The following is a 16,326-nucleotide window of genomic DNA, read 5'->3' on the forward strand; positions in this document are numbered from 1 at the left end:
ATTGCCAACCCACGCTCTCATGAAGTGTAACTTTACCAATATAAGTACAATGCTGTGGACAGTTCTTTTGGTCTTTAGTGTTCTTGTTTTCAGTTATTCCTAGAGTTATTTATGTCGGTACGTCTGTTCCCCACACCCTTCAGTGAGTCATGCATTTGTAATGTAGTTAGATTCTTTTATAAAATTTGCATACATTCAGATTCACTCTTTGTGCTGTGAACTCCTATGAGTTTTGACAAATAGATGGTCATGTACCTATCACTACAATGTCATGCAGAATAGTTTCACAGCTCTAAAATATCCACGTACTTCACCTGGTCAATCATCTCCCACTCTCCAGTCCCTGGAAGCCACTGATCTGTTTTTCATCTCTATAGTTTTGCCCTTTTCTTAACCATATAAATGGAATCAAACATTAGGTAATGTTTTGAGTCTGACTTCTTTCACTTAGCAACATGCATTTAAGATTCATCCATACTGCTGTGTGGATTAACAGCTTGTTCCTTTTCTTTTTAATTGAAGTATTGTTGATTTACAATGTTGTGTTAATTTCTGCTTTACATGAAAGTACAGCAAAGAGATTCATTTATACATATATTTTTTTAAATATTCTTTTCCATTATGCTTTACCTCAGGATATTGAATATAGTTCCCAGTGCTATACAGTAGGACTTTGCTGTTTATCCATTCTATAAGTAACAGTTTGCATCTACTAACCTCCAATTCCCAGTCTATCCCTCCCCCAACTCTCTTCCCCCTTGGCCACCACAGGTCTATTCTCTGTCTAATAGCTTGTTCCTTTAGATTGCTAAGGAGGGTTCCAAAGTGTGGATGTACCACTGTTTATCCATCCACTTATTAAAGAACTTCTTAGTTGCTTCCAGCTTTTTTAGGAATATAAATTTGCTATATAAATATTTGTATGAAGGCTTTTGTGTGGACATAACATTTCTAATCAGTTGGGTAAATATTTAGGAGTGCAATTGCTGCATCATATGGTACATATATGATTAGATTTACAAGAAATTGCCAAACTGTCTTCTGAAGTGCTTGTACCATTTTTCATTCCCACCAGTGTGGGTAAGGGTCCCTGCTCTTCTGCATGTTCCTCAGCACATCAGCACAAAAATGATACTGCCAGATTTTTTTTTGGAATGTGATCATTTTAGTAGGTATGTAATAGTTGTTTCAATTTACCTTTTATTTTAGCTGGCATTTCCTTAATGACAAGTGATGCTAAGAATCTTTTTATATGTTTATTTGCCACTTGTATATCTTCCTTGGTGAGGTATTTGTTCATATCTGTTTCCCATTTTTAAGTCAGGTTGCTGTTTTCTTATTGTTGAGTTCTAGAAGTTCTTTGCATTTTGTGGACATGATTCTTTTATCAGATATGTGATTAGCCAATATTTACTCTCAGTCTGTGGCCTGTCTTTTCATCTTCTTCACTTTGTCTTTTATAGAAAAAAAAGTTAATAAAGTCCATCTTGTCAATTTTTTTCTTTTGTAGATTGCATTTTTGGTATTGTGTCTAAAAACTTATCATCAAACTCAAAGTAAATCAGATTTTCTCCTATCTTTTCTTTCAGAGTTTTGTTGTTTTGTGCTCTACATTTAGATCTATGATCTATTTTGAGTTCATTTTAGTTTTCATGTAAGGTATAAGATATATGTTGGGAATCTTTTTCTTTTTTGCATATGGACATCTAATTGTTCCAGCAGGAGTTTTAAAGAACCATATTTTCTCCAAATAAGTTCAATCTTTTAAAATGTGTTGACTTCTTTTGTGGTCTAATACATGGTATCTTGGGCTTCCCCAGTGGCTCAGATGGTAAGGAATCCACCTGTAATGCATGAGACTGGGTTTGATCCCTGGGTCAAGAAGATACCCTGGAGAAGGGAATGGTTACCCACTTCAATATTCTTGTCTGGAGAATCCTCAGGATGGAGGAGCCTGGCAGGCTACAGTCCATGGGGCTGCAAAGAGTCTGACGCAACCAAGCAACTAAGCACATATGATATATTGGAAAAGGTCTTTCCATTAGAATCTTTAACATATTAGTTGTAGTTGTTTTAAATTCCTTGCCTGATAATTTCAACGTGGGTTAATCTGAGTCTGCTTCTAGTGATTGTTTTGTCTCTTCAACCTATAATTTTTTCTTGCCTTTTGGCATATGTGATAGGCTAAATAATGGATCTTGAGGTGCAAAGATTATTCTGGATTATCCAGGTGGACTTTAAGTGCAACCACATGTATCCTTTTCAGACAGGCAGAGGAAAATCTGATACAGAGAGAGAAGAAGAGGAGAGGGTGATGTGACCATGCAGAAAGTGATTAGAGCCATTCAGCCACAAGCCAAGGAATCCTGGAAACTGCTGGAAGCTGAGAAAGGCAAAGAAGGAAGCTCAGTCCTGTGACATTTTTATTTCAGCCCTGTAATGCTGATTTTGAGTCTCTGGCTTCCAGAAGAGTAAGAGAATACATTTCTGTTGTTTTAAGCCACCAAGCTTGTGGTAATTTGTTATAGCAATCCTGTCTTGTACATTTTTGTTGACAGTTGCACATATTGTCAGATCAGATCAGATCAGTCGCTCAGTCGTGTCTGACTCTTTGTGACCCCATGAATCGCAGCACGCCAGGCCTCCCTGTCCATCACCAACTCCCGGAGTTCACTCAGACTCACGTCCATCAAGTCAGTGATGCCATCCAGCCATCTCATCCTCTGTCGTCTCCTTCTCCTCCTGCCCCCAATCCCTCCCAGCATCAGAGTCTTTTCCAATGAGTCAACTCTTCGCATGAGGTGGCCAAAGTACTGGAGTTTCAGCTTCAGCATCATTTCTTCCAAAGAAATCCCAGGGCTGATCTCCTTCAGAATGGACTGGTTGGATCTCCTTGCAGTCCAAAGGACTCTCAAGAGTCTTCTCCAACACCACAGTTCAAAAGCATCAACTCTTCGGTGCTCAGCCTTCTTCACAGTCCAACTCTCACATCCATACATGACCACAGGAAAAACCATGGCCTTGACTAGATGAACCTTTGTTGGCAAAGTAATGTCTCTGCTTTTGAATATGCTATCTAGGTTGGTCATAACTTTCCTTCCAAGGTGTAAGCGTCTTTTAATTTCATGGCTGCAGTCACCATCTGCAGTGATTTTGGAGCCCAGAAAAATAAAGTCTGACACTGTTTCCACTGTTTCCCCATCTATTTCCCATGAAGTGGTGGGACCGGATGCCATGATCTTCGTTTTCTGAATGTTGAGCTTTAAGCCAACTTTTTCACTCTCCACTTTCACTTTCATCAAGAGGCTTTTGAGTTCCTCTTCACTTTCTGCCATAAGGGTTGTGTCATCTGAGGTTATTGATATTTCTCCAGGCAATCTTGATTCCAGATTGTGTTTCTTCCAGTCCAGCATTTCTCATGATGTACTCTGCATATAAGTTAAATAAACAGGGTGACAATATACAGCCTTGACGAACTCCTTTTCCTATTTGGAACCAGTCTGTTGTTCCATGTCCAGTTCTAACTGTTGCTTCCTGACCTGCATACAAATTTCTCAAGAGGCAGATCTGTAGAGGATAATAAATACAGACCTTTAGTGTGAGGATTGATGTTAATTATTGCTAGGACTTGGGCCACATTTAATGCTGATTGTAGCTCTATGTACCTGGGGCTTCACGGTCCTCTGTGTCCTTGTTTTCTCCTCCCTTTTGGCTCTGGAGCATCTCTTTGAATGTCTCCTCAGAGAATCTGTGTTTTGCAGCTCTTTGTAGCACTCTTTGAGCTGTAATCCGCTGTGCTTATTTATACTGGGGCCTTACTGGTGTAGTGGTAGTAGAGCAGGGTGGAGGGAAGGCATTCCCTAATCTTCCAAGTAAGCCTCAGTCTTTTTGTGGGCTTACATCTCATCTCAGGGGTGCAGTCTTTATAAGTGTTGCTGTTCCTCTTCTAGAGGTAAAGCTCCTGCCATCCTGCTGCTTCTGGTCCCTTCCCCACCCAGGTGCAACATCCCAGCCTACCGCCTATGTTGTGTATACACACATACATTTTCTCCCTTAGGTGAAACAGGAAGGCTGGAGAGGGCTAAAGCGCTGCAGAGTTCCTTTTGCCTGAGCAGGGGTGAAATCTCAGAATTGTTCTCTGGCATAATCCTCTACTCTGGAGATTAGGGAGAAGGATCCAGAAGGGCATCACCATGACTGCTCTTTGCATTCTCCTACCAGAGTTACTTGGGAAATTCTCTCGGATCCTTTCCATTAGAGCCTGGAGATGTTCCTGGAGGAAAAATCTACAAAAATACTAGGTCTTCCCCACTCCCATGACTGGAGTCTTCAGAAGCTTCTCACTCTTATGTTAGCCCTCACTCAGCCTTCAGCAGTTCATCACAATTACTCCTTAAGTGTTCCACCAACTTGTAATGTGGCTTGGGTAAGCCAGTCTTGGGTGCCATATCCCATTGAGTACACTTGACTCCCCATATTTTTGGGTGGTGTTTGCCCTGCAGGCTCATGTCTGTGATGGATTCAAGAAAAGCCATTGATTTTCAGCCTCTCTCTTTCTTGTTGTAAAGACAGAAGTAATGACTCTCAAGTTCTTTACATGTTGGCATTGAAACCAGAAGTCCTTATTGTGACCATTTTTTTATATTAATCTACCACAGCAAGTGAAATATATTAAGGGTCACAAAATTCAGAGGACTATAATCTTGGAATCATAAAGACTTTGGCATAGACTCAGAGTTTTGCAACTAGGGAAGCATAAATTCTAAGAATAAAAATTTCCCAGATTGAAAATCTCCACGGGCTCTCAACTGCTTACAGGATGACATGACATAAAACACTTTTCGTTACCTGGCCCTTTCCACACCTCCAGCCCCATTTCTCACCCCTATCACACCTCCCATCCAGATCTTATTCCTCCTCCCACTCCCTGCAGAAAACAAACTCTGGGTCCAGCCATGTGGTAAACTAATTGAGATTCCCTGGTACACTTTGAGCATTGCCTGAAACATGGCAGCACTTCAACAATCATTTGTTAATCTAATTAATGAATAAAATTATAAAGGTCTTAGCACATGTGTAGCATATGGGAGTGTTAACAGTAGCCAGTTCCTACCATGCACCTGGTTTGTGCCTGATACTCTTCTAAGCACTTCACATGTATTGATTTATTTTCATAAACTTATGTGGTATTATTCCCGTTTTAAGGATGAAGGAACTGGGTTATGAAGGGGTTAGCAACTTGACCACGGTAACCCAGAGGGTAAGTGCAGGGCTAGGTTTCAAACTCTAGGAAATTTCATCAATGGGTTGTAATCAACACAAAGCTCCTGTTGTGCTAATGCTTAGACGCATCATGTCTGTTCACGCTAAGTCGCTCTGTCGTGTCCAACTTTTTGCGACCCTATGGACTGTACCCCGTCGGGCTCCTCTGTCCATGAGATTCTCCAGGCAAGAATACTGGAGTGGGTTGCCATGCCCTCCTCCTGGGGATTTTCCCAACCCAGGGATCGAACCTGCATCTCCTACACTGCAGGCGGCTTCTTTACCACTGAGCCAGTGGGAAGCCCAGATGCATCAGGTACATGATAACCTTGATTTAGAAGAAATGAGGCCAGAGAGGTTAAGTGACTTGCCTAGTGTCACACAGCTAGCAAACACTGTAATGAAAATTCAAACTCAGTGTGCCTGCTCTAAATCCCACACTCTTCCCTGTTCTCAGCATGGTTTCTGGGTTGTCTCTTGAGAAAATGAATGCACTTTTTCTCACCTCATTAAGCTATCAAACTCCTATTCTTCCTTCAAAACATAACTTAAGTGTCTCCTGTGCTATGGCACTTGTCCTGGCCTCTCCCTCATGCCACCCCAGCTGCTCCAGTCCCTTCCTCCCTGAGCCTTCACACCCCCACTCCTGCCCTCTCCACTACAGACCAGTGGTTAAAAATACAGCTCTGCACACAAGGGGTCTTGAGTTCAAATTATGGCTCTGTTGGGGGACCTTGATGAGCTTTTCATATAACCATCTGACCTTGACTTTTTCCTTATCTGCAAAATGGTGCTGAGAAAAGCACCTCCCTCATAGGACTGGGTGAAATATGTATGTACCAACCTTAGCTAAGTGCTTGCCGAGACACTTACCATGCTGCACTATAAGTATCTGTTTAAATGTCTCCATCACTTGACTTGAGGGCAGAAGCTGATTATAATCTATCTCTTTCTCCCTAGCACCCAGCATGGCGTAGAAGAGGTATTAAATAAATGTGAAGTAAATGGATGAAAAAGAAATAAATGAATCTTAGAATCCTAGTCTCATAATTTCATCCATAAAATCTAAAAACCTTGCCTTACATAACTACAAAGTAGAAAGGATCTTAGAGATCAACTTCCTGAGGCTTTCAATCTTTTTGACGACCACCCACAGTTAGTAATACTGCCATCCAGAGCTCATGTGCGTGCGCGCGCACACACACACACTCTAAATTTTAAGAAAGAATACTTTCCCTAACTATGTAGGATAAACCCCGATATTTATTTCTTCTCCCTTCCCGTCCACTCCCCATCATCTTCTTCCTTCTTCTCTTCCATTAAAAAATGCTGGATTATGTTCACAACATTAATTTCATGACCTATGAATTCTTTATGGTTGATGGTTTGAAAATCCTTCAACTTTGGTTTCAACAGTACATGAACTGAGAACTTCCAGATGTACAAGCTGGATTTAGAAAAAGCAGAGGAACCAGAGATCAAATTGCCAACATCCATTGGATCATAGCAAAAGCAAGAAAATTCCAGAAAAACATGTACTTCTTCTTCATTGACTACACTAAAGCTTCTGACTGTGTGGATCACAACAATATGTGGAAAATTCTTCAAGAGATGTGAATACCAGACCACCTTACCTGCCTCCTGAGAAACCTGTATGCAAGTCAAGAAGCAACAGGTAGAACCAGACATGGAAGAACGGACTGGTTCCAAATTGGGAAAGGAGTACATCAAGGCTATATATTGCCACCCTGCTTATTTAACTTACATGCAAAATACATCATGGGAAATGCCAGGCTGGATGAAGCACAAGCTGGAATCAAGATTGCTGGGAGAAGTATCAATAAAAGATATGCAGATGACACCATCCTTATGGCAGAAAGTGAAGAAAAACTAAAGGACCTCTTGTTGAAGGTGAAAGAGGAGAGTGAAAGCTGGCTTAAAACTCAACATTCAGTTAACTAAGATCATGGCATCTGGTCCCATCACTTCATGGCAAATAGATGGGGAAATGATGGAAACAGTGAGAGACCTTATCTTCTTGGGCTCCCAAATCACTGCAGATGGTGACTGCAGCCGTGAAATTAAAAGACGCTTGCTCTTTGGGAGAAAAGCTGTGATCAACCTAGACAGCATATTAAAAAGCAGAGGCATTACTTTGCCTACAAATATCCCTATAGTCCAAGTTATGGTTTTTCCAGTAGTCATGTGCAGATGTGAGAGGAGGGCCATAAAGAAGGCTAAGGGCCAAAGAATTGATGCTTTTGAACTGTGGTGTTGGTGAAGACTCCTGAGATTCCCTTGGAAAGCAAGGAGATCAAACTAGTCAATCCTAGAGGAAATCAACCCTGAATATTCATTGGAAGGGCTGATGCTGAAGCTGAAGCTCCAATACTTTGGCCACCTGATGGGAAGAACTGGCTCATTTGAAAAGACCCTGATGCTGGGAAAGATTGAAGGCAGGAGGAGAAGGGGACAACAGAGGACGAGATGGTTGGGTGGCATCACAGACTCAATGGACTTGAGTTTGCACAAGCTCTGGAAAATGGTGATGGACAGGGAAACCTGGCTGCAGTTCACGTGGTCACAAAGAGTCGATTGAACAACTGAACAACATTGTTTGAATTTCTCCAATCGAGCTGCTCAACCGGAATCTTCATCCCTGACATGAGTTCTATACTTAAACCTCTGGGAAGGGAAGTGGCCACCTGAAGTTGAGGCTTCATTGCTGAACAGCATTATTGTTAGAAAGTCCTTCTTTTTCTCAAGTGAAATGAGCCCCAATCACTTCCTCTTTGGTTCCCTTCCGCTTGCTGGTATCAAGCAGTCACCTCACATCACTGGGTTTCACTTACTTCCCCTGCTCCCACACATGTGCCCTGACTAAGTGCATGGAGCCTAAAAGTCTATCATCAAAGCCACTTTTGGGGGTTAAGGCCTTGGTCTTCACCTATCATCTCCCATTATTGTGTTTGTTTGCTTTCATAGGGCTGGGGGTCACTAGAGTCAATCCATCTGAGTGGCTGAATTCTTCAGTTCCTGGAACAGAGAAGTTGTTGGGATTTGTGGGATGTCAATGAGCCTGGAGAGGTGGTGGGAAGATGGCGGTAGTGATGTCAGGGACTGGATGATACAGAGGGGCCCGGGGGGGCCCTCAGTTGGTCCTGATACACAGCAACTTGAGACGCCTGCTACCCTCTGCATCATGCCTGAAACCTCTGGGATGTGTGCCTCCCCTCACCCCAGGAGGCCAAGGGCATGTGGCTGCACAGGCCACATAATCAGCAGAGCCCTGTGCAAACTGAGAATGCAGGGCCCCATGTTCCAAAAGTATTAAGTGTTTCAAGACGGCGACAGCAGAGCAGTAAATCAAGTATGAGCCCTGTGAGCACAGGCCCTGGGCAATTGCAGAGTTTGGACACCCACCATTACCAGCCCTGGCGCTTTGCCTGGGAGGCAGTCTCAGCAGATGCGGTATGAATGAGGCCTGGGCCTGGGCTGGGACTTCAGAGTGCAGGAAGTGAAACCAGGCCCATGGTTTTCACGGAACCTGAAACCTATTCAAGGAACAAGGTCCTTAGAGATCACTTGGCCCAAACCCATCCATGCCCAGCTATAGAATCTGAGAGCGCAGAGAGCTGGCCCAAGGTCACCCTGGGAATTGGTGGCAGAGCCAGATCACAACCTCAGCCCTGCGACCCTCTCCCACTTTCCTCTCAGTCCTTTCTGAAGTTGCTCTCATCCTATGCAATGTTGGTGACTATTTATTTACAACTTGCCAGTTTCTATCCCCCATCCCCACATCCTTCTTTCTCCCCCAGGCTCCAGACTCCTGTGTCTGACTGTCCCCAACTGCAGTGGCCTCTTGCTTCCTGTCCCCCTCTTGCCTCCTCCCTGACCCTCTCCTCTCCATCCTCACCATGGCCACCAGAGTGTGCTTTTAATTTACAAATTGGATCCTCCCACACCTCTGCTCTCAGCCCACCAGTGTGCTGCACACGGATTGCAATCCCACCTCTTTACCGTGACTTACAAGGTCAGGCCCTGTGGTTTCTCTCATGATTGCCTGCCCCTCCCTCTGCCAGTGACCTTATTGTTGATCAGAAGCCCCACTCACGCCTGCCATGCAGCATGCATCCTTCTATTCCCCCGGGTCCCCTCAAGGCCCCTCCTCCCTATGACCAGGTCTCAGCATACATGCCCCTTCCCCTGGATCCTGGTCTTCCTCTGCACTGTCCCAAACACACGCCCTCACTCTCTCTCCCCACCACCGTCTTTACTTTGCTTCATAGTGCTGAGGGCTCCCCTGATAGCTCAGTTTGTAAAGAATCCGCCTGCAATGGGGGAGACCTGGGTTCCATCCCTGGGTTGGGAAGATCCCCTAGAGAAGGAAAAGGCTATGCTGTCCAGCATTCTGGCCTGGAGAATTCCATGGACTGTAGAGTCCATGGAGTCGCAAAGAGTTGGACATGACTTAGCGACTTTCACTCACATAGTGCTAACTTTCCTGACATCACACTGCACATTGGCTCCTTTGTTTTCAGCCTTCCCTCTAGAATGTAGCTTCCTTGAAGGTGGAGACCTGACCTGCTCGGTTGCTTGGTGCCTTGCAGGGCACTTGGCACAGTTGGCACTCTGCTGAGTTATGGGAATGAACAAACTGCTAAGGGAATGAATTGATTCAGCCAACACGTGTTCTCATAGGCCATTCTGTATCAGGTGCTGTGCTGGACACTGAACACTCAGACAGGGCGTCAGTGGACAAGAAAGTGTCCCTGCTCTCAAGGAGTCAGGTGACTGTCTTCAGGAGAGACAGAGCAGTGTCCGGAGAGGTGGCAGTGTGACATGAGTGGCTGTTTACACTCTGAGCCCCTCCTACCTGTGTTGAGAGCGAAAGATTGTGGGTCCTTGAAGCAAGAGGTTGGATTTTATGAACCACACATTCCCCTTTTGGAGGAGCTAGGGCATCTCTGTCTCTGGTCCCCCAGCCCATTAGGCCAGGACTGGGACCCACACTCACAACGAGGCCCCTAGGAGGACCCCCTAGGTAGTGGAGCTTGCAGCCTGGGGGACAGCCATGTCCTGGGCACTGGAATCAGGAAGAAGACTGACTTGGCTCCACTCAGAGGAAACTGAGCCTCCCCCAGTGGGCATGTGGTCCAGCCAGGGTGAGCCCTGTGGGTACCTTGGCACTCCTCAGACCATCTCCCAGAGGACTCCAACCTCCCCACTTCTCTTTAAGCCTCACAAAGCAGGAGACCCATGGCTACCCAGACCCTGAAGCCCAGCCCTGGTGTCCCCAGTCTCCTCCTGCCATGCAGATGGCATGACTAAAGCTGAAGGGCAGATGCAGGGGCCCTTGAAAGCAAAGTCACTTCCTCCAGGAAGCCGTCTCTGCTTTCTCTGTGGTGGTGCTTCTGCCTTTTCCTTATCCCCATGGTTCACATTCCCTCTTTGTTTATTTATTCAAACATCCACTCATCCCTCCATCCATCCTTTGATGCAACCAACATTCATTGAGCACCTACTATGCTCTTGTCACTTACAGTAGTGAACAAGAACAAGGCCCCTGCCCTTGCAGAGCTTACTGTCTAATGGGGAAATTATGTAACTGGTTGCCAATTAAAAATTGAATCAGAGCTGATAAATGCTATGCCAGGAAAGTACCTCAGCTTCATGGTAGGAGGGCTTTCCAGAGGAAAGAACATTTCACCCAAGACTATGCTGTCCAATGTGGCAACTGATCCCAGCCAATGCCAGGAGAAACTGAAGTTTTAATTGTATTTACTGTTAATTATTTTAAGTGTAAAAACAGTATAATACATACGGCTTTTGTTAATCACAACTTTATTGTTTAGGAAGGACTTGGGGGTGTGTGTGTGTGTGTGTGTGTGTGTGTGTGTGTGTTAGTTGCTCAATGGTGTTTGACTCCACGATCCTATGGACTATAGACTGCCAGACTCTTTTATCCATGGAATTCTCCAGGCAAGAATTCTGGAGTGGGTTGTCATTCCCTTTACCAGGGAATCCTCCCAACCCAAGAATTGAACCCAGGTCTCCTGAATTGCAGACAGATTCTTTACTGTCTCAGCTACTAGGGAAGCTTAGACTACTGTAACTAACAAAAATTTCTAAGACTAAAGGAAAAAACAAGGTAATAATACCACAGTATTTTTATATTATTACATGTTGAAATGGTACAATTATAGACGTTGAGTTAAATAAAATGTATTTGTTAAAATTAATTTCACCAGTTTCTTTTTACTTTTTGAATGTGAAGACTAGAAAGTCTAAAGCTCCCTACCTGGATCACACAGTGTGTCTGGGGACAGAACTGAGCTGAGAGCAGAAAGGCATGTGGAGGTGTAAAGAGCAGAACAAGCGTGAAGAGTGTGGAGATGATGGGATCATATTTCTTAGGATGGAAATTCACATTTAGCTTCTATTACATGACCAGCATTTTAGACCTTATATGCATTAGACTCAGTGCCAGGTAGACTGAGTGCCTCCTGCTATAGGTGAGGAAACGGAGGCCCAGGTTTGACCGAGGTCCAGGGGCTGGTGTGACCACTCCACCGAACTGTCTGAACTATGCATGGGTGTCACCCTGAACTGGTTTTGTTTAAGTCTGAGTGCTGCTCTCACATCGGCTCGGTCACATTTCTTCTGCCTGTCTCCCTCTGTCTCTTTGGCAGAGCCTGCTGTTTTTGGGCACTTGCTCTGTAATTGTTGAATGAATGGGTGATGAGGGATGAATAACTTCATGATGCTTTTAAGAAAAAATTATTGTGTCAGACCCTGTAGAAAGCCCAGTTCAAACTAGGCCGCTTCCAAATGCCAGCCCTCCAACCAGTGTACTCTCAATACCACACTCACCATGGATGGTGCTGCCCCCAGTCCCTGCCGAGCCATCTGGAAGGGGTGCAGCAAAGAGTTCTTTTCTTCCTCCTCCTAGCTCCGAATGGGGTCCCAGGTGGCTCCTTTCGTGGGTCCTGTGTGCGTGCATAAGACAGTCAGCGCCCAGGCCAGAGATAGCACACGCCTCCCACTGGAGACCTCAGGCTTCCCTGAGGCTTTGGGGTTTGGAAGGGGATATGGGCCACAGTGACCACTTCTCTCACTGTGGCTTAAACCACTGCTCCAGGCCTGGGGGTGGGTGGGTGGTCAGGAACTGTGAGGCCCACCCCAGGCTGTCAGGAGACCAGGCAGTGGCTCATCCAGGGCTCGGAGCCACATCCAGCACTTGGAGCCAGCACATTCTAGGGACGCTGGGCACCTCCTGCCATGACTGCTACCCCTGGGCAGGTGGTGAGTGCCCTCCTGCTCACGCTCCTGCTGGGACTCACAGGTGAGCCTGAGCACTGCCCACAGAGACCCTCAGAGTGGGTGGGGATTACCCAACCCAGCCACTCTGCTGCAGGGGAGGTGTAGCTGAGCTGTTTGCCTGCCTGCCAGGGTGCTCTTCCTATCTTTTCCTTAGTGTGGACCTTGTGGGTAATGGCGGTGAGGGGAGCTTTGCAGGGGGCAGGAGGAGAAAGATGTAAAGGGAGGTGAAGGGCCTGGGGTCAGGTCAGGGGATGAAAGAGAAGCCCCGCACTACCCAGTATCCCTGATGTCAACTCTGGTCTGAGTGGCTATCGGATCTAGCTTAGAGAGGGTGTGGGGGTGCAAAGATGGACGGACAGAGAGCCCCCGAATGATGGAGCCTCTGGTATCATGAAGAGAGTGCTGGACCCGCAGTCAGATGGACATGCTTATATCCCTCCTTAGTCATTCAGAGGCATTGTGACCTTGTGCAATTCACTAGGCTTCTCTGAATCTCAGTTTCTTCTTCTGGAAAGTGGGGGTGAGAATACCAGCCTCCCACAGCTGGGATGCAGTTGAAAATGAGCACACAGCCCTGGAAATGTTTTATAATCCACGGGGTGCAGTGTGCAGGAGGGAAGATGATTATCAGTAGGATCTACTCAAAGGAGAGCACGATGCAGAGCTGAGTGCCAAGGGGACGGGCTCCCACAGCCTCCTGAGCTGCCCTCCACCCCCTGTGCTGTCACTGCTGGTTTATTTGCCCTGCCCTCCAACACATACCTGCCCATTTGTTCCTCCAGGGCAGGAGTCCTGTCTGACACATCTCTGTGTCCCCTCAGCATCCAAGTCACATCCTCACTCAAAGTAGAGGCTCGGGGAATGTAGCAAAGACTCCAAGAGGTCCCTGTGCTCAGATCTCTGTAGGCTGTCCTGATGGGGAAGGAAGAGTCTAGTCCTGCAGTTGTCAGGATGACTCCAGGAGATAGATCCTGGTTGAGGAGCAGGAGTACTCTGCCATCCTCCTAGCTTGTGAGGATGGATGAAGCTGCCTCCAGTGGAGAGAGTCCCCCTGTCCCTGGAGGTGAACAAGCAGAGGATGGAGGCTTAGGGGGTGTTAACAGGAATGATCTGAGGAGGAGAGCCAGCCATGCCTTGCAGTGATTCTTGGCTTCTCGGTTATGTCCAAAGTGGAAATCTTGATTCCTCACCAAACCTCTCAGTTTCAACTTAAAATGTCACCTCCTCCAGGAATCCTTTTCTGACCGCCTTTCCAGAAGAAGTCCTCCAGGCATTTTCTATGTCAGCATTCTTTGGGTTTCCCTGAAATCACTTAAGTGAGAAATAGATTTAAGTGACTAGATCTGATAGACAGAGTGCCTGATGAACTATGGACAGAGGTTCGTGACATGGTACAGGAGACAGGGATCAAGACCATCCTCAAGAAAAAGAAATGCAAAAAAGCAAAATGGTTGTCTGAGGAAGCCTTACAAATAGCTGTGAAAAGAAGAGAGGTGAAAGGCAAAGGAGAAAAAGAAAGATATACCCATTTGAATGCAGAGTTCTAAAGAATAGCAAGGAGACATAAGAAAGCCTTCCTCAATGATCAATGCAAAGAAATAGAGGAAAACAATAGAGTGGGAAAGACTAGAGATCTCTTCAAGAAAATTAGAGATACCAAGGGAGCATTTCATGCTAATATAGGTACAATAAAGTACAGAAATGGTATGGACCTAACAGAAGCAGAAGATATTAAGAAGAGGTGGCAAGAATACACAGAAGAACTGTACAAAAAAGATATTCACGACCCAGATAATCACGAAGGTGTGATCACTCACACTCACCTAGAGCCGGACATCCTGGAATGTGAAGTCCATTCACATGGTGGGCTTTAGGAAGCATCATTACGAACAAAGCTAGTGGAGGTGATGAAATTCCAGTGGAGCTATTTCAAATCCTAAAAGATGATGCTGTGAAAGTGCTGCACTCAATATGCCAGCAAATTTGGAAAACTCAGCAGTGGCCAAAGGACTGGAAAAGGTAAGTTTTCATTCCAATCCCACAGAAGGGCAATGCCAAAGAATGCTCAAACTACCACACAATTGCACTCATCTCACACACTAGTAAAGTAATTCTCAAAATTCTCCAAACCAGGCTTCAGCAATACGTGAACCGTGAACTTCCAGATGTTCAAGCTGGTTTTAGAAAAGGCAGAGGAACCAGAGATCAAATTGCCAACATCTGCTGGATCACTGAAAAAGCAAGAGAGTTCCAGAAAAACATCTATTCTGTTTTATTGACTATGCCAAAGCCTTTGACTGTGTGGATCACAAGAAACTGTGGAAAATCCCGAAAGAGATGGGAATACCAGACCACCTGACCTGCCTCTTGAGAAACCTGTATGCAGGTCAGGAAGCAACAGTTACTACTGGACATGGAACAACAGACTGGTTCCAAATAGGAAAAGGAGTACGTCAAGGCTGTATATAGTCACCCTGCTTTTTTAACTTCTATGCAGAGTACATCATGAGAAACGCTGGGCTGGAAGAAGCACAAGCTGGAATCAAGATTGCTGGAAGAATTATCAATAACCTCAGATATGTAGATGTCATCACCCTTATGGCAAAAAGTAAAGAAGAACTAAAGAACCTCTTGATGAAAGTGAAAGAGGAGAGTGAAAAAGTTGGCTTAAAGCTCAACATTCAGAAAACTAAGATCATGGCATCTGGTCCCATCACTTGATGGCAAATAAATGGGGAAACAGTGGAAACAGTGTCAAACTTTATTTTTTGGGCTCCAAAATTACTGCAGATGGTGACTGCAGCCATGAAATTAAGACGCTTACTCCTTGGAAGGAAAGCTATGACCAACCTAGACAGCATATTAAAAAGCAGAGACATTACTTTGCCAATAAAGGTCCATCTAGTCAAGGCTATGGTTTTTCCAGTGGTCATGTATGGATGTGCGAGTTGGACTATAAAGAAAGCTGAGCACCGAAGAATTAATGCTTTTGAACTGTGGTGTTGGAGAAGACTCTTGAGAGTCCCTTGGACTGCAAGGAGTTCCAACCAGTCCATCCTAAAGGAGATCAGTCTCGGGTGTTTATTAGAGGGACTGATGTTGGAGCAGAAACTCCAATACTTTGGCCACCTGATACAGAGAGCTGACTCATTGGAAAAGACCCTGATGCTGGGAAAGAATGAAGGCAGGAGGAGAAGGGGACGACAGAGGGTGAGATGGTTGGATGGCATCACTGACACAATGGACATGGGTTTGGGTGGACTCCGGTAGTTGGTGATGGACAGGGAAGCCTGGCGTGCTGCAGTTCATGGGGTCGCAAAGACTTAGACATGACTGAGCGACTGAACTGAACTGAAATCACTGAGGCCTGGTTGTAATTCTATATTTGTTTGTTTACTTTTTAGCATCTGTTGGTTCCCTGAGCTGGAACCAGACAGGATACATCGTTAGTCCCCATGGCCACACACACCACAGCGGCAGTGGGATGTGCTGGCTCTCTGCATGCAGTCACGGCCATCTCTTTCCTAGGTGGGCAGCCCTCCGTCTCTCTGGTGGGCCCGACTCGCAGGACAACCCCTGAGAATTCAGTGCCTTTCAACTGCACCGCTGGTCCCTTCAGCTCCTCAGACTTCAATGTTACCTGGATGAAGGACAGAGATGAGCATCCAGCCTCGGCTCAGCGCCTAGTGACCGACAACAAAGGCAATTACTCCGTCACCAGTAAGGTGCGGGTGACCCTGT

This window comes from Bubalus kerabau, chromosome 13 (assembly GCF_029407905.1).
Source record: "Bubalus kerabau isolate K-KA32 ecotype Philippines breed swamp buffalo chromosome 13, PCC_UOA_SB_1v2, whole genome shotgun sequence".
In the NCBI taxonomy this organism is placed as follows: Eukaryota; Metazoa; Chordata; class Mammalia; order Artiodactyla; family Bovidae; genus Bubalus; species Bubalus kerabau.